The sequence below is a fragment of the Triturus cristatus genome, chromosome 5_1 (genome assembly GCF_964204655.1).
Source record: "Triturus cristatus chromosome 5_1, aTriCri1.1, whole genome shotgun sequence".
Taxonomy (NCBI): domain Eukaryota; kingdom Metazoa; phylum Chordata; class Amphibia; order Caudata; family Salamandridae; genus Triturus; species Triturus cristatus.
Genome location: NC_140587.1, coordinates 780,646,694 through 780,670,863, shown reverse-complemented (window position 1 = coordinate 780,670,863; position 24,170 = coordinate 780,646,694). Strand labels below are relative to the sequence as shown.

At 47.4% G+C, this 24,170-nt stretch overlaps 1 long non-coding RNA gene across 4 annotated transcripts; it reads left to right on the top strand.

Annotated features, from left to right (window-relative positions):
* The first annotated feature begins 1,034 nt into the window (after positions 1 to 1,034).
* LOC146831470 (uncharacterized) lies at positions 1,035 to 22,042 on the top strand. 4 transcript variants are annotated; one of them, XR_014961294.1, is made up of 3 exons: positions 1,035 to 1,105; positions 1,976 to 2,155; positions 21,293 to 22,042. It is a non-coding gene; the product is annotated as an uncharacterized LOC146831470 (long non-coding RNA). The 4 variants fall into 4 exon arrangements; XR_014961297.1 differs by having other exon boundaries at positions 1,037 to 1,110; XR_014961296.1 differs by having other exon boundaries at positions 1,046 to 1,116.
* The last annotated feature ends 2,128 nt before the right edge of the window (positions 22,043 to 24,170 follow it).

Below are 24,170 nucleotides of genomic sequence, written 5' to 3'. Positions count from 1 at the left end.
TGGATTAAACCCAGATCAGTTGACTGGGGGTGAGTGCTTGCAATGTTCAACACTCCGTCCATCATTTCCTTTGGTTTTTGTATAGTCTATGCAAAGCATGTAGTCTACAGCTCACATGCTTCAAACTGATAATATTACTTACCCAGTAAGCATCTGTTCTTGGCATGTAGAGCTGTAGATTCACATGCGCCCACCTACCTCCCTGGGTACCTATACCTGTTGCAGTTCTCTCTTACTCTTTATACATACGCATGTACATCTATATTCTAATCTTATTAACTCCATTCTTACCCTCTGTCAGAAAACAATCTAACAATAGAGTTGATGCCCATGCACAATATCACCGAAAGGAGGAGTCACTTACATAGTGACTGGAAAGATTTCTTCGAAGTAAAACAACTTGCAGACATCCAGACCCAACACTAGATGGCAGGAGTATGCAAAGCATGTGAATCTACAGCTCTACATGCCAAGAACAGATGCTTACTGGGTAAGTAACATTATACTTTTTTTCCGCTTCGACTTCCTGAAAAGAGTATTGTTATTTTGAAATAGACACCTAGACCCACTACAAGAGCGTGTCACACTGCCAGATGGTAGAGAAGTGTATGCTACTGTCTCAGTAAGGACAAGAAACCTATCCAGGCTTGGGTACATGAAAATGATTTATTATTTACTACACTTGTAGAAAACAGGCCTAGCACACACCTCTATCAGGCTACATTTGGTAGCTGTAGCCATCTAGATGCAAGTTAGACAATACCAATCTCTTTTAAGATTCCAGGTGTAATAAGAGTTATCCCACAAAAAACACCACTTGTCCCTTCATGGAACCTTAATCTACTTATATGGCCTTTGGAGCCTCCTTTTGAGCCTGTAATATGGCAAGCTGTATGTCGGACTGCACCAGCACTGACAGCTGTGTGCTCCGTGAACACTGACAGATATCGGAGATGAACACGACGGAAGAAACTACGATTCCTGGCATGCTTTGCAGTGTACGTGCCAATGTGCGCGCCATGACATCACCGCTACTTGAGGGGCCGGAAGAATGGAGCCGGTGCTGCTAATCCTGATTGTTTCCTGAGAGTCCAGGTCACCAAAGGTTCGGTAAGGGTGCGTTGCACCAACTTGATTCTTGGGTTTTGAGTCCTAAGGGAAAGACAGGATCCATTTCCCGTGTTCGTAGTGCGCAGGCAGCGTACTTGGACTGTTTACGTTATTCCATTTAGCTTGAAAGCAGAGTTCAGCTTTCAAGCATTTGCGAGGTGGCATTTCTCATTCCCTGTTTTCACTCTTGTTGGCGAGCTCCACTTGTGGTTAGCTCTTGTAGAGTGCGGGGTGAGGAGGCATATTTATGAAAACTATTGTGCACCATATGTTAACCGGATGTTGGTGGATTCCACTGTTCATGGAGTGAACTCGTAATATATTTTCTTATACGTAACGACAAACTGGTGATATTCAGCAGCTGACATTTATTGAGGGGTTATGGTCTACATTCCTCCATCCAGTATTGTATGAAGTAATACTGCTGTGATATTGACTGCTGCCTCTTTGACCTTTAACTGGAATTCAGTCCTTTTTTGTTGCTTTCACTGTCCTGTATTTGTTTTCTCCGCTGCAGGGGTTAGGACTAGAGAGAGCTACTTGGCCAATTCTCTCTGCCCCTGTTTTCCCTCCTACTGCTAATACAGAGTATGTGAGATTCATATAGGCATACCGATCATATCACCTGAAAAAAATCATTTCATGCTTTTATGTGTGTTTCTTGTTTTATGTCATAGTCGATGTAAAAATGCAGAGGAGGATGTCCTACTAACAGACAGACAGCTCTTGGAGCATAAGGCAGCATATTGTTGATTTCTTTACAGGTATAAACAGAAGTAGATATGACATGTGTAATTGGATCAGTATGTTATAGTTAAATGTGCTTAACAGAAACGAAGGTTGATTGCTTTTCCTTGTGTTTCAGGTCTCCCTCACCGCTGTTCCCTTCCTTACCTTCCCCCGCTTGATCACCTTTTATGTCTGTTTACTTGCTATCAGACATTGGGGATATCAGGATGTGGACCACATCAGCTTCAACACGATCCTGAGGATACAGATCTGACACTGTAACGTGGAGAGCCTGTTTCTGGTTCACAAAGAGCAGGTCACTCTAAGGAAACCCCTATTTATTGCTACAGTTATCTCCACATTCCATGTTAATCATTCTATTGACTTACCACTTTTCTCTCTACAATCTCGGTCAATTGCAGATAGAGCATTACACCCTTTAGATGTCGAAAAATTCCCTATTTTTTACATTGATAATAAAAATGCATTCATAAGACAAGACAATGGTTTGTCACTTTCGGAAACCCCACTAAGGAAATCGTGTTTTGAAGTCATGGCTTACACCATGGATAGAGAAGTGCATTCCAAGTGTGTTGTGCTAAAGCTAAATGTAGGGTGACCAGATGTCCCAGATTTCCCCCAGACAGTCCCTGTTTTCAAAGGACTGTCCCAATTTTCTGATGCTTTTATTAATTTAAATACATGGTTTTAGGGACAACGGTCAAGTCATCCTGCAAAGGGGAATAGAAAGTATGCTCTCGTTTCCACATGGTCCGTCTAAAGTTTGAAATTATTTATCTGTTTCTTTCCTGTAGCACAGCAATCCGACTGCATGCTCCCAACACAGGGTAGTCAAAGTGGGGTGGAGGTCCTACGATAGCTAATGTTAATAAACATCGCCTTGCATCTGTGTAAGTGGGTGTGTGTGTGTGTGTGTATCTATAAATATACAGATATACAGAGATATATACATATACACACATTTACAAGTCTATGCATAAACCAGAACAGGCCAGACATAGATGTAAGGCTAAAGAATTTTAAGTTTTTAATGAGATTGTATGACATTCCATGGAGTGATGAGTAGTTGTTGATTAGGCTTGACGTTTCCTCTTCATATGATGCATCACAAAAGGTACAGGGGGACTCACCATGCACAAGAGAAAACAATGAGTCACAAGGAAAACAGTTTCCTAAATTTCAGAAAGGTGCTCAGCACTTTTACACAATTTTACGTAACAGGATTTCTGTTAGACTGAGTGGGAAAGCCATCCGTTATGGAAGAGGATGCCTCACACACATAAAAGTGTCATGCTTCATCATCGGCAACGAGCGGGCATTTCTAGGTCCTTTTGGTCCATTGTGGATGAATGTGTGACTACAAAGGACACCACCTCCACCCTGACCAGATTACCAGTATCCTCTAAAATTCAGGGTTGACCCATTCAGCCAATTCAAAGCTTAGGTATGCCTCACCTGGGTGTGTTTTGTGTTTTCCGCTGTAACGTTGGTGCACTACCGCATAAGGCAAATTGAGACTGTTTTAGATTTAGGGATCTAGAGCCCTGATTAATGTCACAGACCAGATAAGCTAGTTACTGCTGGCAGAAACATCTTGGCTAGTATGAGACTCGTTTCAGCCATTGTTCTCTGTTTTCTCGCCAAATATAGTGTTTTTAGATATACCTAGAGTTCTCACTAATAAAGGTGAAAACCGAGGAACTCTAAGGTAGTTTTAGATTTTCTGGTCTTCACGTGTATGATGAGCCCCTGTACATTTTGTGATGCACTAGATACTTGTTAAGGGGCATACAGGAGCATATCCTCTTTATATAGCAGTATCTGATAGAGACATCTAGCCGCAGATTCCTTAATTTAGAATATCCCGAGGTGTGAGACTGGATCCGGAAATGTTTTGCAGCAGCAGCTCTGCGCGCCAGGGGACAGCACCACACGACCCCGCCCTAACGTCGTCCACGTACATGACGTCGGCAAAGTCATATAAATCCCTCCCGGCGCGCTGACGTCAGTTTCCCTCTTTTCCACGTGCAACACGGATCCGGAGTGAGCTCCTCTGGCCTGTTTTCAGGCCTCATTTTCGACGCTTCGCATTGAGAACAGTGTGCGATGCCTTCGGGCTTTAAATCTTGTAATTCCTGTTCACAGCAAATGTCCGCGACTGACCCGCATCTTATTTGTATGTGGTGTCTGGGCGAGCACCATGACTCCACGGACTGTGACGCCTGCCAGCGCCTGAAACCGAAGTCTTGGTGGGAGCGCCATATGAAGCTTCTTTTGGCACGGCTGTTCCGGTCGGAGTCGTCTCGCTCACCGGCCTCGTCATCGACTGTGGGTCCCTCCTATGTTCGGTTCCGTCGTCGATCGCCTTCTGGGGTCCGGGGCCATTGTTCTCCACTTGGTAAGTCAAGGCGCTTGTCACCTTCTGTTGTCAGGGGCGCTGGTTCCCAAACCTTTCCGGACGTGCGCTCTTGACGGTCGCCCCCCCACTATCCACCCTTTCCGGGTGTAGGGGCGACGCGGGCCCAAATGGAGGCCTATGCTACGGCTTTACAGGCCTCCCTTGGGTCCTCTCCCGTTCCTGGGGCATCCTCGGACCTCCACTTCTTGTGGGGTCTCCGACGGCCTCGCCGACAGGTTCGCCCCCGGTGTCTCTTGAGCCCTTGCGTCCCGGGAACATCGGAGATGTGGTGTCGTTAGGGCATGGCCCAGGCGGGTCCCCCTCTATGCTCCACATGGAGTCGTTAGGGCACGGCCCAGCTGGGTCCACCTCTTCGGCTCACGACCCCTCTGCCGTGCCGCATAGCCCCGCGGGGCTCCCTGTGGTGCCGCAGGTGGTTGCCGGTGCTCATAGCCCTTACTTGAGCACACCCCAGCCTTCCGGGCAGGCTCGGCTCCGCCTCCGCTCCCTTCTCCGGAATTGGAGCCTGTTCAGGATGAGGCGGAGCCGGGACGGCGTCGGAAGATTGCCTCGCTGGCCCCGGCGCTCTCTCCTTCGTCTGATGGGGAGTTTGTCATAGTCTCTGCGCCGACTCGACGCCGGATGCTGCCAAGTCGGCGTCGACACGCATCATTTCGGCGCCGTGTCCATGCCGGGTTCTGGACTCTTCTATAGAGGCCTCTGGAGAGAGTTCGGCGACGCCCTCACCGGAGTTAGTGTTGCCAGTGCCCCCTTGGAATTTGTGGAGCCTCCTCAGGAGCTCCCAGATCCGGCAGGCTGTTCCCCCTCCCCAGGAGCCCAGTCAGGATCCTCACTCTTCCGTGGGGCTTCCTTCCGTGGAGCATTGGGCGCACCCTCAGTGTCTTGGGAGGGTCAGCTTACAACCCTCCCCCACTGATGAGCTGTTTTCCCCTCCACGGTGGGCTACCGAGGCTGGTGCTGCTTTTTTGAGTGTGGTCTCTTTGGCTACCCGCATTTTAAATATGCAACCCCCCTCTACCCCTTTGTCTGTGGACCCCTTGCTTGAGGTCCTCCACCCTGGGTCTGGAAATATGGAGCCGCTTTTGCCTTTTGAGGCTCCCCTTTATGATGCCCTCTTGGGTACCTGTGTCCGACCTGCGTCGGGTGACCTGGTGGCTTGTTCAGTTTTGCACTGCCACCGTCCAGATCCACATGATCCAGCCTGTCTTTTTGTGCACCCTGATGCGCAGGGGTTCGTGTTACAGACTGTCTTTCATTCTCTACCCCCTCTAACGCTTCCTCCCTCTCGGGAGTCCAGGTGGATTGAGTCATGGGGTAGGAACATCTTTGCATCCACTAGTGCTGCCCTACGGTCCTTAAATACAGTGTGTGTTTTGGCTCGGGCTACCTCTGCCCTGTGGGACTCTGCAGAGTCTTTGCATACTGCCACCTCTGAAGGTGCTCGCGTTGATCTCCTTCGCCGCGACCTTGCCGAATTCACAATCCGTTCCGCCTCAGATACTGTGCATTCTTTGGGTCGAGCCATGGCGAGCTCTGTTGCCTTAAGGCGTCACACTTGGTTGCGAGATAGCCTCTTCCCTGAAAATATCTGGGAACGACTGGTTGACTGTTATGTTGTATGATAACTGTTTGGGCTTGCACCAAACAGTTATATGTTTACCTTTAAGATTGTGTGTGAGCGTGCTTGGAATGTCACTTGGTAAGTGGCATTCGAGTTCTCCAGTCAGTTGCTGTTGTATCAGGAGACTGATGGAGGTATATCCTGGCGCTCACCTGTTTCTTGTATATTTATTTATCTGAAATAAATAATACATCTATACTCCCGGCGATCTTCCTTCACTTCAATTGGCGACGTTTGGGAATCGGAACTACAGTTCTTGGAGAAAATTTGTAATATGTTTTTTTTAACTACTACGAGACGACGGACAAGGTGCCAAAAAGACAGTGCAAGAGGTGACGTCGGTACAAAGGAGTACGTACGTAGTTTTGAACTTACTGGTGGATGTGGATTTGGACGGTTTGAAGGTCCGCGCTGACGGCATTTTTCAAGTGGTGTGAAGGTTCCGAGGACGGGCATTGCGCGGAGCTCCTGACGTAAGTTGGAAGTATTAACACGTCAGGAGCATGCGCAGTACCGCTGAACGCAGAAACGTCATCGCGCAAGGTCACGTTGCGTGACCTTGCGTAGCGGCCATTTTACTTGAGCAAAGATCACAGAGAATCCACAATAAGTACGTGCAGTCACGGGCTTTCCATTTGGAGAAGTTTTTCACGGGAGACCGGCAATAGGATGAAAGGCATATTGGAAGACTCTAGAAACAGGTGAGACTGTCGGGGCATACTAGCGGCGTTATATAGAACGCTTGGAAATTATAAAATACTATTATAAAAGTATTCGTGGAATATATTTGTTTTTGTTTTTGGTTGTGGTGCCGTTAAGAGAAGATTCCTTATAACTACAATTATTAATGGATAAAGGAGATAACGAAGAAAATCTCGTAGAGGGAAATATGGCACAACAATATTTTTCGATCAGCAATCCACACCCTTTTTGGGCAACGGGACCAGAACCGAGTATTAAATGGATGGAATGGAAGGAATACTTCATAAATTACATTTGTGCAATAGACGAGGCAGGGAAAATGAAACCTGAACAGAAGAAGAGGATACTCCTTCATTCTTTAGGACCTGTGGGATTGAAAACTTATTAAAGAATGTCTCAAATTTTGGATGTTAATTTAGATGCTTTCGAAAACACTCTTAAGGATATGGACAGGTATTTTGCTCCAAAAGTTTGCATAGGAGTAATAAGGCACAGATTCTTTCAGAGGAAGCAGACTAAAAATGAAACTGTGGATGAGTGGTTGGATGATTTTAAAAAATTGGCTGTAGATTGCAAGTTTGATAACTTGCACGATGACCTAATCCGAGACCATCTAATCATGCACAATAACAATTCATCTATACAAGACCGCTTATGGGTGAATGGGGACGCACCACTCGATGATGTGTTGGCTATAATGAGGAAATCGGAGATGTCTGGTAGATGTGTGAATGTGATTAAAGAGGCAGAGAAAGAACCTGAAAAGACACCGGACGCGGTATTTAAAATACAAAGCAAAGCTAAAAGCAACTTTCAACAAGCTCAAGGAAAATGGACAAACCAGCCGTCGAAGAACCAGGGGAGAGATTTTAAAACTGATGATAGGAAGTGCTATCGTTGCGATAGTAGAGATCATTTGGCTTTTAGCAAGCTATGCCCGGCGTTAAGGAAAAAATGTGGTATTTGCGGGCTGTTAGGACATTTTAGTAAAATGTGTCGTAGGTGCAGCAATGTAAAATACATATGGAATGATGATAAAGGTGATGATGGTAATGGGGGTGAAGATTGTGTGAAGAATGTGAGAGGCAATTTTATTTTGAACATTAAGGACGATTCTATGGAAGGGAAACCTATTTGTGAATTGTCTTTAGGTGGGGTAAAGGTAAATGTGTATGCTGATTCAGGATCGCCTTACACCATTATAAACGAAGAAGTATAGAAGAGGAAATTTGTAGATAAAATTGGAGATCATTTAAATACATCAGATGTGAACCCAGTAAGTTATACAGGAGAAAAAATCGACATGCTAGGATTCAGGTGGTTAACCTTTCTTTTTAAAGGAAGATCTACGAGAGGGAAGTTATATGTAGCTAAGGTATCTGTATTTGGCTGGTTTGACCAGAAAGATCTACACATGATTTTAGACCCAAATAGTGTGGAAAAAGTACTTATTATGGATGAATGCAGTAAGATGGGTGAGGTACTGAACAAGAAATTTCCTAAGGTGTTTGGAAAAGACTTAGGGGGACTCAAAGGTTTCGAACACAGAATAGTACTGAAAAGGGATGCTCAACCAAGAGTTCACAAAGTTATACCTATCCCTATACTAATTAGAGAAGAAGTTAAAGGAGAAATACAAAATTTATTGTCTAAGGGGGTCACTGAAGAAGTGGAAACATCTGAATGGATTTCTCCGGTCGTGGTTGCCCGCAAGCCTAACGGAAAGATTTGTTTGTGCATTGACTTGCGCCATTTGAATAATAATATAGTAATTGAGAAGTTCCCTTTACCAAACATTAATGAGATGGTATCTTCCTTAAGAGGTGCAACATGGTTTTCCACCATTGACCTCTCCGCTGCCTATCATCAGGTGGTGTTAGAGCCGCAGTCCAGAGGTCTCACGGCTTTTATTACCCCTTTTGGGTGCTACCAATTCACACGTATGCCTTTTAGACTTGCATCTGCTGCGGCAGTCTTTCAAAGACTAATGCATAGATTGTTTGGGGAGATGGAAGGGGTGTGTTTCTTCCAAGATGACATTCTGATAGCAGCAATCAACAAAGAGGAACAGGATGCCAGGTTAGTTCAGGTCTTAGGAGCATTACAGTCTGCGGGACTAACTGTTGAATTAACAAAACGTAAATTTGGACAAAGAAGTGCCTCGTATTTAGGACACATTATAAGTGAGGAGGGAGTTAAGCCAAAACCGTCGCTGGTTGAGAACATTATTAAGTCACCTGCTCCCACTTCTTAAGAAGAAATAAGATCCTTTCTGGGCATGGCAGAATATTGTGCAAAGTTCATAAAAAACTTTGCATCAAAAGTCTACAATATGGAGGAGCTTAGCGCTTGACCAAGATGGCCGCGTGAGCCTTGAGCTCCCGCTACCCTCGCGCCCTCCGGCACTCATCCTGTCCTAAATCCTGATTTTCATGCACGGAATCCTGCAGATGAGTCACAGCTGGGGCGATTGACGTTGTCCGGGCCAAGATCGCCCACCGGGGACCGAAGTTGTGCACGGCGGAAGATTGCGGCCTACCTCCGAAGGATGCCAGGGGCTTGCGTTGGCAGGATGCCCGGCCACTAATTGAACAACAGCGGCCTTGGGAGGTGTGAACTGACGGACGGATGCCGTGGCACTTTCACTTTCGCTTTCTCGCCCTTTGTTTGCTCCGGGTTGGGAGTGCGTCATACAGATCCTCTGTTGTCTGGAAGACCTCCACCCGGTCCTGACTGGCTGTTGAAGACCTAGTCGTACCTGTCTCCCCTACCTGAGTGAGGGACGTCCTCTTGCGACTGACCGTCCTACTGTCCGAGATGTCGACCAAATCGGAGGCAGACAGGTCGAAGTCTAAGACTACCAGGCGGGGAGGCTATATCCAATCCAAAAATATGGATCGCTATGCCCAGCAGAAGGAGTCGCCTGGTGGATCGGGACAGTCGCTGGAAGCGCAGAAGGCCGATTCATCCCCAGCCTCGGAGTTATCATTGCAGGATATCAAGGGGGCAATAGATGGGATGCAATCTTCGATTGGGCGACAGTTCGAGACCCTGGCGCACAAGGTGGACATGATTTTGGTCGATGTCAACTTGACTCGCGCGGACCTGGGAAAAAACAATGAGCGGGTCAAGTCCCTGGACCTCAAGACTACTGGCCTCGCGGACGATGTCTTGGAACTCCAGGCTGAGGTCCGCAAGCTACGAACCGCGAATGACCTCTCCGCTCGCCGGCTCGAGGACTTTGAAGGTCGGGCCCGGCGCAATAATGTGCGCCTTATTGGGGTCTCGGAAACTTCAGAGGAGCTCTCCGTGGACCTCCTCGTCGAGGACCTGGTGGTGAATCATCTTGCGCCAAAGGGCCTCGGCAAGTTTTTCGCGGTGGAGCGGGCTCACCGAGTGCCTGGCGGACGGCCTAAGGTGGGAGCCCCCCCGCGGCCGATTGTCGCCCGGATCTTTCACTTTCGAGATCGGGACGCTATCCTGCAAGCATCGAGGGTGACAGGCCCGGTGCCTTTTCAAAATGCCTCTGTGAGCTTTTACCCTGATTTCACCCAGATGGTGCAGAAACAGAGGCAAAGTTTCCTGGGGGTGAAGCGGCGGCTTAGGGATATGGACCTGAAGTATGCCATGCTTTTCCCCGCTAAGCTGCGTGTGGTATATGAGGATCGGACTTTCTTCTTCGAATCGCCGGACATGGCAGGGGACTGGCTGGATGCACTCCCTCGGCGACAGCCCGGCCGGGACAGCGTGGATGGGGTGGAAGGCGACCGGGATGGACAGAAGTGATACCTTCGGTGCTGGCCTGCATCGATTCGGCCCTGGACAGTGACTCGCACCTTATTGCAGTAATGGGAGGGTGGCGGGGGGAAGATAGGGGCTCTTTCCTCCCTTGGGGTGCTTTTTGTAGATTTGTTTTTGGTAGGGCGACAGGCACACTGCAAGTTGGGGGGGCTTAGTAAGCTGACGCAGGGGTGCAGGGTGGGGGGGGGGTTTTCAGGATGTTGGGGTTGTTGTTTGGGGTTGTTGTTTTTTCTTGCAAGGCGTAGTAATGACTGTCAGAATTGTCCGATTGTGGTTCTCTGGGGGGGGGGGGGTCTCTTTGTGTTCAGGGATGGGGGATAGGGGCTTAAACGTACTCAGCTGGAATGTTAATGGCTTAGGGGACCGTATAAAACGGGGGATAGTCCTGCAATTTTTGAAACGGACCTTGCCAGATGTGGTCCTCTTGCAGGAGACCCGCCTTATAGGGAATATGTGTTATGCACTTAACAGAAAGGGCTACAAATTCATTGCTCACTCGGGGTTTTCCTCGGGATCCAGGGGTGCGGGCATACTTGTCAGAGCTTCCCTACCATTTGAGGTTGACTCCACCATTGCTGATGATAGGGGGCGCTTTGTGGCCGTGTCGGGGAGGTGGGAGGGCAGAACGTTGGTTTTGGTTTCTGTTTATGTCCCTCCTGCCTTGCAGGCCTCCACGTTTGCTGATCTGGGCAAGGCCTTGTTGGAACTCCCCGAAGGGATGCTAGTGGTGGGAGGGGACTTCAATGCGGTTGGTTCTGGAATGCTAGATAGGTACCCGCCCAGAGACACCGGGGGGGCTCAGAAGTGGCTTCCCGACTTTATTGATACTTTTGGCCTGGTAGATTGTTGGAGGCTGCGGCACCCCACTCAGCGACAATACACCTTCCACTCCGGGGCCCACGGGAGTCTCTCCCGGATTGATTATCTGCTCACTCTGGCGGCACACGTCTTTTTGGTAACAGAGGTTAGGCACATGGCACGGGGCATATCAGATCATTCACTGGTGTGGGCACGTCTGGACATAGGCCGGGTGGCGGGGGGCAGTGTGGCTCCCGTTAACCCCTGGTACTTTCGGGACCCCAAGCTGCGCAGCGCGCTGCTGAAGACAGTTGACCACTATTTTCGAGAAAACCAGGGCTCAGTTGACTCCGCGGTGTCCTTGTGGGAAGCTTCTAAGGCTGTACTGAGAGGAGAAGCCTTGTCCCTGGTAGTGGCCGCCAAGCGGCGGAGAGACGCCGAGGTGATACAAGTGGAGGACGAGATAGCGGCTTTAGAGTTGGCCTTGGAAGGGGATGTTGAGACGTCCACGCTGCACAATTTGAGCCTGAAGCAATTGGAGTATAGGGATCTGGTGACAAATGCCGCCAAGACCCTTCACAGGGAGCAGCAGGGGCGGTTGTATGATGTTGGTGATAAGGCCGGGAAATTGCTGGCATGGCTGGACAAAAAGGAGCGTGTTAATCGTGTGGTGCCGGAGTTGTTGATGGATGGGGGAGAGGTTGTCACTGATCCCGACGGTATAGTCCGGTGTTTCTCAGACTATTTTCGTACGGTATACGCCTCGGTCTCGGATAGATCGACTGAGGACTCGTGTGATCTTCTGCGGGACATCGCTCTGCCCTGCCTTTCCACCATTGATAGGGAGGACCTCGATGGTGATATCACTGTAGACGAAGTGGCAGGGGCTATCCGTGCGTTGCGCTCCGGCAAGGCTTCGGGCCCAAATTGTCTGCCGATAGAGCTGTACAAGCTTTGTCCGGATAAGTTTGCTCCTCACTTGACCGTCATGTTCGTGGAGGCGCGGAGGAACGGGTTTCTTCCGCTCGATCAACGGCTGGCGACGATCGTGGTAATACATAAAGACGGAAAGCCCCGGGATAGGTGTGGTTCCTATCGGCCGATCTCGCTCCTCAACGCCGAGCCGAAAATCCTTGCCAAGATTCTCGCGAACCGCCTGGTCCGGGTACTTGGCGACTTGATCCACCCGGATCAGTCGGGCTTTATCCCGCACCGTAACACTGCACTAAACCTTAGACGCCTCCACGGAGTGATTGCCAGGACGGGTACGATACGAGAGCCGGCTATTGTGGCGTCCCTCGACGCCACGATGGCCTTTGACACGGTAGAGTAGGCATACTTGTGGGCGGTGCTGGCCAAATTCGGCTTCGGGTCCGGATTCGTGCGGTGGGTGAGGCTGCTCTATGAGGGGCCTCTTGCAAGCGTCGTGGTGAACGGGAGGGCGTCGGCACCTTTCGAGCTCGGGAGAGGCACCCGGCAGGGTTGCCCCCTGTCGCCGTTGCTGTTTGCCCTTGCTCTTGAGCCATTGGCGGCGTGGATACAGTGGCACCCGGATATACGTGGGCTTCGCTGGTCGCCTGACCACGAAGACCGTATTTCACTCTACGCTGATGACATTCTGTTATATCTTGCCTCGCCTAAGAAATCTCTGATAGTGGTTTGTGACGTCTTGACATCTTTCGGTAGAAACTCGGGCCTAGTCATTAATTGGGGGAAGTCACACTTGTATGTCCTGTGTGGGGATGTCCCGCCTGTTCCGCGTAACTGTTCGATCCAGATAGCCCAGCAGGGCTTTTTGTATTTGGGGATCTATATTTCCACCGACCCCATCTTGCGCTACGAGAAGAACTTGCTCCCTCCCTTGGCGCGCCTGCGGCGGGATGTGGCGGGCTGGCGGCGATTGCCGCTCTCCCTCCTTGGCCGCGCTGCACTGTCCCTTCCCCGTTTCCTCTATGCCCTGCAGAATACTCTTGACCTGGTCCCGGCCAGCTATTTCCGGGAGATCGAAAGCCACCAGCGCGCGCTCTTATGGGACGGGCGTCCGCGTATCGCAGTCGCTAAGTTGACGCTTCCGTGGTACGACGGTGGTATCGCGCTTCCAGACATTCGACGTTATTACTGGGCCACCCAGTTGAGCGCGATTAACCATGGTGTCTATGGTCCGGCGCTCAACCCTGGCTTCGCCATGGACCGCTGGTTGCTCCGTGGGGGTAATTACCACAGAGCGTTGTATTCGAAATCGTCGGACCTCACCCTCACGGGGCCCACCAGAGTGGCCGTCCATGTGTGGAAGGTGGCGACGGACTCGCTGGGCTGGAGGGGTAAGCTTACCCTTGCCACCCCTCTGTTTGACTCCGAGATTCTGGGGAAGCTTTGGCGCACAAAAGGGTTCGAGAAATGGGATTTGATCGGCATATCCAGGGTTGGAGACCTTTTGGTTAAGGGTAAGATAAAGTCGTTCGAGGAGCTGCAGAAGGAATACGAGCTGGGGAGCACGGAGTTCTTCCGATATGCACAAGTGCGCCACGCCTTGCGGTCAGTCCTTGTGGAGGGGGAGAAGGTGCCCGAGTCCTCTCCGTTGGAGGATCGGATCCTGGATGGTCACATGCCAGAGAGCACGATTTCGCTCATTTATAAGAAGCTTATTAATGTCCGGGCGGATCTTCTCCTAGGGTTGCGCGCCCAATGGATAAGGGACGGCCTTGAACTAGATGATGAGGATTGGCAGTACGCAGTTTCTTCTCCCAAAGAGGTCGCTATCCCCGCGCGCCTGCGGCTGGTGCAGCTTAAAATACTCTATAGGGTCTACGTGACGGGGCCCAGGTTGGTTCACATGGGTTTCTCTGAGGAGGGCCTATGTAAGAGAGGCTGTGGTATGGTGGGTACCTTCCTCCATATTATTTGGGAATGCGGTGCGATTATGGAGTTCTGGAGGCAAGTCCATGAGGTGATGGGGGAGGTGACAGGAATTGTTATGCAGCCTGAGGCGCGATATTGTCTCCTGAATGTCTGGAGTACTACTGACCACAACGCAGCACAGACTCAGTGGGTGACCCTGGGGAACATGGTAGCCAAGCGCGATATCGCTCGGCTGTGGGGCTCCAATAGGCCGCCCACATTGACAGCGTGGATGGAAAACATGGACTGGAGCATGTTTAGGGAGAAGACAGTGTATTGTGCTCGGGGGCGCCCTCGGAAATGGCATGCTGTGTGGGGGCCATGGAACCAGTACAGAGGGGACATATGCCTGCCCCCCGACCCGGATCCGCCTGAGGAGCAACTTTCCCCTTAGTCCTTTTCCGGCTTTGACTTTCCCGCTGATATGTGATTGTTTCTAGAGTCTCTGCCTTTCCCTCCTTTCCCTTACTATAGATCAGTGCCTGTTGGACGTGATGGGGCTCGTCCCCCCTGATGGGAACCTCTCTTGGTGCTTACAGTACCTTTCGCCTTGCTTGTGTTTAGGGTTGTATTTATGTTTATGCAAAATAGAACCTTTGGTTCTCCTGTCAGTGATATGTGGACGCAAGCATGTGTTGAACCTCTAAAGCTGCCGTACCTCCGGGATGTCGGCTGAATAGCTGTGTCACTGATATAAAATAAAGGGTTTTCCAAAAAAATAAAATAATAAAAAAAAAAAAAGTCTACAATATTCGGTCCCTCTTAAAGAAGAATACTAAATTTGATTGGGGTAAGGAATGCAAGAGAAAATTTGCGGAGATCAAAGTGGACCTACAAGCAGTAAATGCTCTAGCTAGCTTTGACCCTAACTTAGAATGTTTATTGAACATGGATGCTAGTGACAAGGGACTAGGTGCTGTTCTGTCACAAAAAGGAAGTGAGGGAAAAGAGAAAATAATTTTATTTGCTTCTAGAGCGTTATCACCTGCAGAAAGTAAATATCCTATTATAGAGAGGGAAGCGTTAGCTTGTGCATGGGCTTTAGAACATTTTCGTGCTTTTGTGTGGGGAAAACCTGTGACGGTCGGCACAGATCACCGACCTCTGGTTCGCATTCTGTCTAGCGAGGGTACAGCTGTTGCTTCCGCTAGATTAGCCAGAATATCAATGAGGATGAAGGAATACATCTACAAAATGGTTTATGTACCGGGCAGAGATAATGTTGTGGCGGATTGCTTATCTCCATTAGAGGAACGTGTTGATGACCCATGGGGGAATTGTAGTGTAGCGACAAACAAAAGTGAGTAGAGGGTCTAAGGGAGTTTAGAGACCAGCGCGGACAAATCCCCAAATACTACGACTAGAACAGCAACAGAGTCCGCGGGTCTATATTGGTCTACCTGATCAAAATAATTTTTTGCAAAGAAAACCAGCTACAAATCTAAATAAGGGAATCCTTTCGAAAAGGACCGAGTCCCATCACCCACCAAGGTGGCATGCTTCATCATCTGGGACCTCCCATTAACCGCACCTGGTGCGGTTAAAGAGCTGCAACTCCTTAAGTTACTGTAAGAAGGAGGAGCTCAGGGATGTTTTGACTAATACAGCTTGGGGGGGAATCACTCCCAAAATAAGAGGAAGCTGCCTGTAGTGTAGTGAAGTGAGGTGCAGTGTGTGAAAAAGTGATGTTAAAATTGATTAACACTGGAAAAATGCTTTATTCAATATCCAGTGATATCAATGATAAAAAAGCAGAAATGATAGAGTAAAACGTGTACGCCAAAAGATAAGGAACACGTACTCTAAATGTGGGTCTACATGTTTCAGTAAGGCAAGTAGCAGGCTTGGCACTAGGTCGCTCAGTACTGAGCGACCTAGTGCCAAGCCTGCTACTTGCCTTACTGGCCTACCTACACGAGCACATCCTTAGCATGAGGTTATCCACTCAGGCAACATGGTACTCGTGTCGCCGTCTCGACACTTGAGCTCCAGTCTATATGATCTGCTGTCCGAACTGGGCTGGATTTTATTCACCGTGTGGGCGGGTAAACATCTGGACCCGCCCTAATTTTCCTGATTTACTGCCTTATAAGTGACTTACCTACTAGTCTAAATGCCAACCTGGACTAGTCCTCGACACCCAGGTTTCTCTCAATTGTATCTGAGTTAGGAACCGGGCATGCCTTGAGTTAATGCATGGCCCAATAGAAATGACCTCTTACTAGGGACCTGTACATTCTTTGGTTCATAGTCAGTTAATAAGTAGTGTTGCAATGTCAGAGTTCGTACAGCTGACCCCTTTTTTACATCGACGTCAGTGAGCAGACAATACCTTGGCGTATCTGTTCCTTTTGTCTTTTAGAGCGCTGCCTCAGGCCCTGAGTCGTGACCAGGAGTGTGGGACGTTCCCCGATCTCTTGACGGGTAAGGAGGTACTTTGAATCCCTTCCAGACAGACGTTTACTTTTGCAACGTGTGTAATTGGTCTACTTATATTTTCTATTTTGTCCAGCTCTCTCTATTTTTGCATATTTTTCCCTGTTAAAAGCCGATTCAAGTAGAAATTATTTTGTTTCTCTTAACAGGTGATTTTAATACTTCCCGACGGTGCCGCACATCTACTGATAAGCAGGTACCATTGTTGGTCGTATCGTTCCTTTTATGTCCCTGAATACACTTTATCACATTGCAGTAGTGTTTTGTTATGGTCCTGAAGAAAGCCATGGTCATCTCCTTGAGACGCTAGTTGGCTGAAACATGTAGACCCACACTTAGAGTACGTGTTCCTTATCTTTTGGCGTACACGTTTTACTCTATCATTTCTGCTTTTTTATCATTGATATCACTGGATATTGAATAAAGCATTTTTCCAGTGTTAATCAATTTTAACATCACTTTTTCACACACTGCACCTCACTTCACTACACTACAGGCAGCTTCCTCTTATTTTGGGAGTGATTCCCCCCAAGCTGTATTAGTCAAAACATCCCTGAGCTCCTCCTTCTTACAGTAACTTAAGGAGTTGCAGCTCTTTAACCGCACCAGGTGCGGTTAATGGGAGGTTCCAGATGATGACGCATGCCACCTTGGTGGGTGATGGGACTCGGTCCTTTTCGAAAGGATTCCCTCATTTAGATGTGTAGCTGGTTCTCTTTGCAAAAAATGTTTTTGATCAGGTAGACCAATATAGACCCACGGACTCTGGAATTGTAGTGTAGCCTTCATACACGATTCAGGTGCACCTGCGATTAGTAAAAGAGAATGGCTGGAGGAACAATCTAAAGATTAGGTATTGGAGAAAGTGTTGAAGTACATTTGTAATGGGTGGCCAAAGAAAGGAAGTATCAGGGGAAACTTGCAGTCCTGTTGAGAAGTATGGCTGGAACTTTCCTTAGACAGAGATTTATTATTGAGAGGGGATAGAATCGTTCCTCCAAGAATGTTGCGCAAAAGAGTATTACATTTGTGTCACGAGGGACATTTTGGGATTGTCAGAACCAAATTGATAGTGATGGGGATGTTTTGGTGGCCTGGAATTGATAGAGATTGAATGTTTTGTCAAAGGTTGTCCAGTTTGTTGCTCAGCGGACAAATCTCTTAAAACCTTAAGACCTACAATGAGTGATGGGTTGATTCCTAGTCTCCCTTGGGACACAGTAGCGGTGGACATCTTTGGACCAGTAGGTGAATTGAAGGAATATGGGTTGGTGGCTATTGACCTGTTTACCAAATGGCCAATTGTGAAAATTGTGGAAAAGGCAGATACGCACTCTGTTCTTAAATTTTTAGATAATATCTTTGTAATGGTGGGCTTACCTGTTAGCCTTTTGATGGACAATGGGGTACAATTTCTATCTAACATGGCTAAAGATTATTTTGAGAGATGTGGGGTAAAACACAAAACCACGGCACTATACAATCCTAGTGGGAATGGCACGGTGGAACGGTTTAATAGAGTAATAAAGGGTGTTATACAAGCATCGATGAACAAGAACTTGGATTGGAGAATACAGGTGCAAAAAGCAGTGTGGTCATATAGGGTCAATTCTCAAGTTCAGACAGGGTTGTCCCCTTTTGTCATGATGAGGGGTAGAACACCTAGGTGTAAGTTCAATCCTAGTTGGCTAGTAGAAAGCAAAGTGCAATATTGGTCTCATACTGATGTGAAAGAAAAATTGGAGTTAGTACATTCAAAGACAAAAGAGTACTATTACAGGCACCATGGTGCCAAGGAAGTGGCTATCAGTGTGGGGGATTGGGTGCGTGTCAAGAAACCATTCAAGGTCATTAAAGGGGAAAGTAAGTTTGAAACACCCAAACAAGTGGTAGAAGTCTTAAGGAATTTGGTAAGACTTGAAGATGGGAGAGTTTGGAATCTTAAAGACATTGCTATAGTTAGTAGTCAGAATCATGATGGAAACATTCAGGTACATCATCACAAGGGAGATTTTGAGTGGATTGAAGATTATTTTGAAAATAGTAGTTTACAGTCTCAATTAGCTACTGAAGGTTCTCATGATCTTGGGGTGGTTCAGGATGGAATGGGGGGGCGTGTCTACTAGTAATGGAACTGCAGATACTTCTTCCTTTACGGAGGGGGAAGGGTCTGTTGAGTATCAGTCTGTTATGGAACCTTCTCAGGAGAATGTCAATTCGAATCGGGATATTACGGGTGGTAACAAGAGAAAAAGAGTTTTGCCTAGTTGGCTCAAAGAATACATTGTGTAGTATTATTTGGTATTAAGTTATGGAGATTCTTCCTGGGATTTTTATCCTTGTTTGTTTTTTTTTGTTTTGTTTGTTTTTTTTTGGTTTAATTGTTCTTTTATTTGCTGTTGTTTATTAAGGAGGGGGGATGTGTTATGTTGTATGATAACTGTTTGGGCTTGCACCAAACAGTTATATGTTTACCTTTAAGATTGTGTGTGAGCGTGCTTGGAATGTCACTTGGTAAGTGGCATTCGAGTTCTCCAGTCAGTTGCTGTTGTACCAGGAGACTGATGGAGGTATATCCTGGCGCTCACCTGTTTCTTGTATATTTATTTATCTGAAATAAATAATACATCCATACTCCCTGCGATCTTCCTTCACTTCATTGACTTACCCTTTGATGGGGGTTTTGCTCTTTGATGCTCACGCCGAGTCAGCAGTTTGCCGGCTCCTGGCAGGCTTTCGTCCTCCCACTTAGCCCCTTTTGGGCCTGTCTTCTATGGTACTTTTTCATTTCGCATCCTTAGATGCACTCTGTGTTTACCATGGGCAGTGAGCCTTACGTCTTCTTTTTTCAGTGGTCAAGGGTGCTTACCCTTTTATTGGCATCCCTTGGATGCGTTTTTGCTTTCAGCTGCCTGTTGGCCTTCTGTGGCTGTGTTCCACAGGTTGCTGTGTCCTCTGACTGTGGTATTCAGCCGGTGGCTTGGCTCGGTGATGTTGTTACGGCTTGGAACTCAGCTCACGGGTTTGGTTCGTTACTGCAATCTTTTGGCCTGGCTTCTTGCCCTAAGAGGTGTCCCCCGTTGTTTGGGGGTATACATACTCCATGTGGTGTACTTGTACGCTATTATATAGCCTTGCTTATCTCACCTGGGCCTGGGGGTCATTAGGGCTCCATGCGTCGCTTGGTGGTCCGTTGTACGGTGTGCTATGTTTTTCCTTTGTGCCATCTGCTTTGCCATGGTCATCCACCTCCTTTGGAGGTTTCATGGTCTCCTCCTCCAAAACGGCTCCTACCAGCCCTTTCTGTTCTAGGTATGGTCCGGTATATACATGTTGATGCTCCTGGCTCGTTCTGTCTCTGCATAATTGTATGTTTATACATTTATGTCTACATGCCGGTTGCCTTGGTATCCTCTTCCTACGTCGCTACCTCTTGTCGAGTCTGGACCAATATCTCCATGTGTGGGGGAGCTTTTCTGAGTTGTTGCAAGTTGGCCATGGGTTCCTTCTTGCTTCTGCTTACTGGAGTGGTTTTCCTAATTGACATATGCTCCCTTTTTGTTGTTCGATGCTGTACGTGTCTTTCTGGAGTGTTGGTCTTGGATTCTGAGACTTTTCCCACCTTTCGTTACCGTGGTGTTTTTGGCCTCTTCCTTCGGATATGCCTACTCTTGTTGCAGCTACGCCTGCGGGACAGTTCTTTTAATGGCAGTGGTAATTAATTACTGTCTACATGTCTATGTTGTGGGTTGTTTCTCACTTTGACCTCATGCTGCCCGGTCGGGCACTCTTCTGTTCCTGTGTAAGCCACCTTAAGGTCTCTTTGGCCTTTTGCCGGCGAAATATTCTACCTGCTTCGGCGGGTCGGAGATTGGTGCTATTGTCCCTCCTTACCCCTTTTAAGGTTAGGTGTGCGCTTGGCATGCTTCTTGTCCTGCTGGGTTTTTCCCTACGCATTCCTCAGGTTCTGGCTCTTGCCACCGGCTTCTTTGACTTCCTTCTATAGTCTAGTCTGTTAGGTGCTGATTACATCTCTTCGAGTTCTTTTCAAGCTTGGGCCAATTCACTTATCGTGCGCCATTTAGCAAGGAGTGATCCTTCTTGCTCTCCCTCTCTCTCTCTTTCCTTGCTCTGGTATAGGGCTCATGCCATTCTACCTGTCATTTTTTTATATGGGTATGGTGTGGCGCCATTCTGGCATGTTTTTCGGATTTCTTCTATCTTGTGAATTCTGCTCTTCGTGCTGCTGGGGTTCCTGTCGGGCTGTTCTGCCACAGCTTCCCCCCCCCCCTTATCCGTCACTCTGTTGCCGGATCAGATGCTTGGCGCTTTCTGTTGTCCTGTCGCAGACCCACCTCCCTTGGGGTATGACTGTGGGTAGTACAACATTTTGTATACCTCTTCTATTTTGCATGAACATACTAATTATATAATCTATTAATTATAATATTATTAAATGAGTTTTGCATGTATATTAACCAACATTATTAATATTCGAATTACACGTGGGATTTGCATTTTGCATGGCTAAATAACCTTTATAACTAAATCTGTAGTATATTTGGTAATAGAATACTGCATGATATATGTTGCTTTTGTGATGTTGCCCATGAGGAGGATCGAAAAGGTGAATATAATTGCTTTAAATGTCGCTATATGCTAGGTAAATACAAGCACATAAAGGGATTAGTAAGGGGTTAACATTAGATTCATTATTTTTATGTATTAATTACTCTTTTGTGTTTGTTTCGCTTAAGTTAGCATTTGGGCCTAAATCAAAGATGGCCGCTGACACCACACGACGAAGTGGCCACTGTCCCATGAGGTGAAGAGTGAGCTACGCATGCGCGAGAAATCTCCTAAAGCCTCGTCACGACCTTTGTTCACCATGTACCCGGACAAGGACAGAATATGGGAGGTCTGCCAAGACAGGAGAACAATCAACCTTACAATAAACCAGAACAAGCCGACTCTTGGACTAACCAGTGACCTCACCCTTCGAACTGTACTGAGAACCTAAAACTTGCATCGGACAATCTCAACCAGCCAACCACGACTGTTCTAAAACTCTAAAATGTATCTTCTTTGCTTCATTTTATTATAAAAAGAGTAGTAGAATAGAGAGGGTGCCGCTTCAACTCTGGACTTCTTGATTGATGCTACGATTCCGCATTCTTCTGAATCTTTGAGGGTCCAGATGCTGCCCGATCATTTGATGACTGCGAACTTTGCCTAAATCTATGGGCAATGATTGATGCTTGCACGTCTCTGGTCCTTTGCCGATCTTTGGGACTGTAACGTGCTGAGCAAAGAACTTTGAGCTTTGGCCTGCTTTCGGACGATTTACTGCAAATTTGATTATGCAGAGCCAATAAATTAGAGGACTCCAAATAGCCAGATTAGGTAAATATGATGTTCTGCGATTTACTCAAAATATTGATATAAACTTTCTAAACTTGACGAGACAAATGCAAATTTAAATCATTATGAAAATTTAGATAAACAGATATGGATTAACAAGAAAACGAGTCTGTGGTTTATAAAGAGAAGTAAGATCTAAGTCTTAAATTGTGTTTTAGCTGGTTCTAAATCACCATCAACCAATCCAACTAATTGGTCCATTGACCAAGTGGGAGGAGTGCCTTGATGTTTAGGATTAAGGATCTGTAGGCGAAGGGTGTTAATGTAAATTTTGTAAAATAACTTTTCTCTCCCTATTGGTTATAAGGTGTCCACCCACATGTCCAGCGCTTGAATTACTCATCCCTCCTGTGTGTGCAGACTAGTGAAAGAGATGTGTGAATGTTAGTGTTATGGGCCCCACCAATGACTGCATGTATGAATGAGCTAGTGTGACGTCGGGTCTGCGACGCAGGGAGGATATTGGTACAGGTTGTTTCTCCGTTGCCTCGGTTTTTGCGCTGGATCAGTATCTATTCTAAGTTAAGGAATCTGCGGCTAGATGTCTCTATCAAATGTACGAGTTACTTACCTTTGGTAACAATGTATCTGTTAGAGATGTTGTCTCGGTGCAGATTCCTTAACGCCCACCCGGCCTCCCTGTTCTGCAAGGACCTTGTCTAGTGGTGTTTCCGCTGGCCTCTTCAATTGCCGTTGGGTTATATCTCAAAGGGGTTCAGATTGTTGCACTCCCCTCGGTGCTTTCATATACAGTTCGCCTCTGCTGGGGGCTTCTTTCTGTTATATGGTGCCTTTGATTCACAAGGAGATTTGTTTTCCTCTCCAATTCCCTTCCCTTCCACCTGCACTACTACCTCGGGGTCCTGGTCTCCTAGTGGTTATCCTCTTTGAGGGTCTGTTGTGCTCTGTTTCCTACCTCTGTTTTTAGAGGGGAAGGGCCAGTCTTCTCATTCTTTCCTACAGTATACTGTTGTTCTTCTGTGTTCCATTCTTAGTGGACGGCACAGTTCCACATGGCACTATTAGTCTGTTTCTTTTTGTCGAGATGTTCTTCCCTTGTTGCACTCGGGAAGGGGCTTCTGTTTCGCTTGTGGGGTTCTTTCTCACGGTTTCCACTTATATGTGTAGGCAGTGTCTATTCTGTCTTTCAGATGGTGTCTTCCACCATCCTCCTCCTTTATTCACAGATTGTTCATCCATCGCACACTGTTACCATGCTTTCACAGTTTCTGGTTGGCGTCTCCGCGTTGTGCCGCGGAAATGTTTCTCTGAAGAAACCTGACGTCAGCGCGCCGGGAGGGACTTATATGACCTCGCTGACGTCACGTACATGTATGACGTCTGGGCGGGGTCGTGTGGTGGCGTCCCCGGCGCGCAGAGGTTCTGCTGCAAAATATTTCCAGATACAGTCTCACGCCTGGGGATATTCTAAGTTAAGGAATCTGCGGCTAGACAACGTCTCTACCAGATACATTGTTACCGAAGGTAAGTAACTCGTACATCAATCACGATGGTGGAAATCATGCAGTGGAAGTATGCCACTGAATTTGTACAAACATATCATGATGTCAATCTCTGTGATTAAGTGGTGCCTAAATAACATTTTCTTTTCAACAATCATGTTTTCAGACAGGTTCGTAGTACGGCGAGGGGGTACCTGCTTACCCCCCAGCTGTGCATGTTTGCATATGGGCTGGTGGGAGGAGCAGGTACTCATCAGTGACCATAGGAATATATGGGATTAGCATGTCATTTGTTGGTTGCAATTTATTTACAACCTCTTCCTGATATGGGGGGTTTATTCCAGGCTGCCACTGAATTCATTGAGGCACTCAACCAAAATTATCCTAATTTATATTTCTCTGGCAATATAATTGAAACCCAAACATAATTCCTTGACCTACAAGTATTTGTAAGAGGGGTTAGGTTAGAGACAAAACTATCAGGAAAAAGACATCGGGCAATTTGAATTTACACGCACGAAGGGCAATTTGATTTTACACGCACAAAGTTTTCAACCTCATCATCCAAAGATTAGCATCTCCTATGGAGAATTGCTCATGTGGGTCTTCTTTGGCTCTAGTGGCCTCCACTGCTTGCTGGGGGCCTGCTCTGATTTACCTGCTGGTGGTGAGCCACTTGGACCTTGCTGGTCCCGACCCTGCATCTTTTTCTATGACTACATTGGTTGCCGTTGCCAAGGCTTGTTGGTGC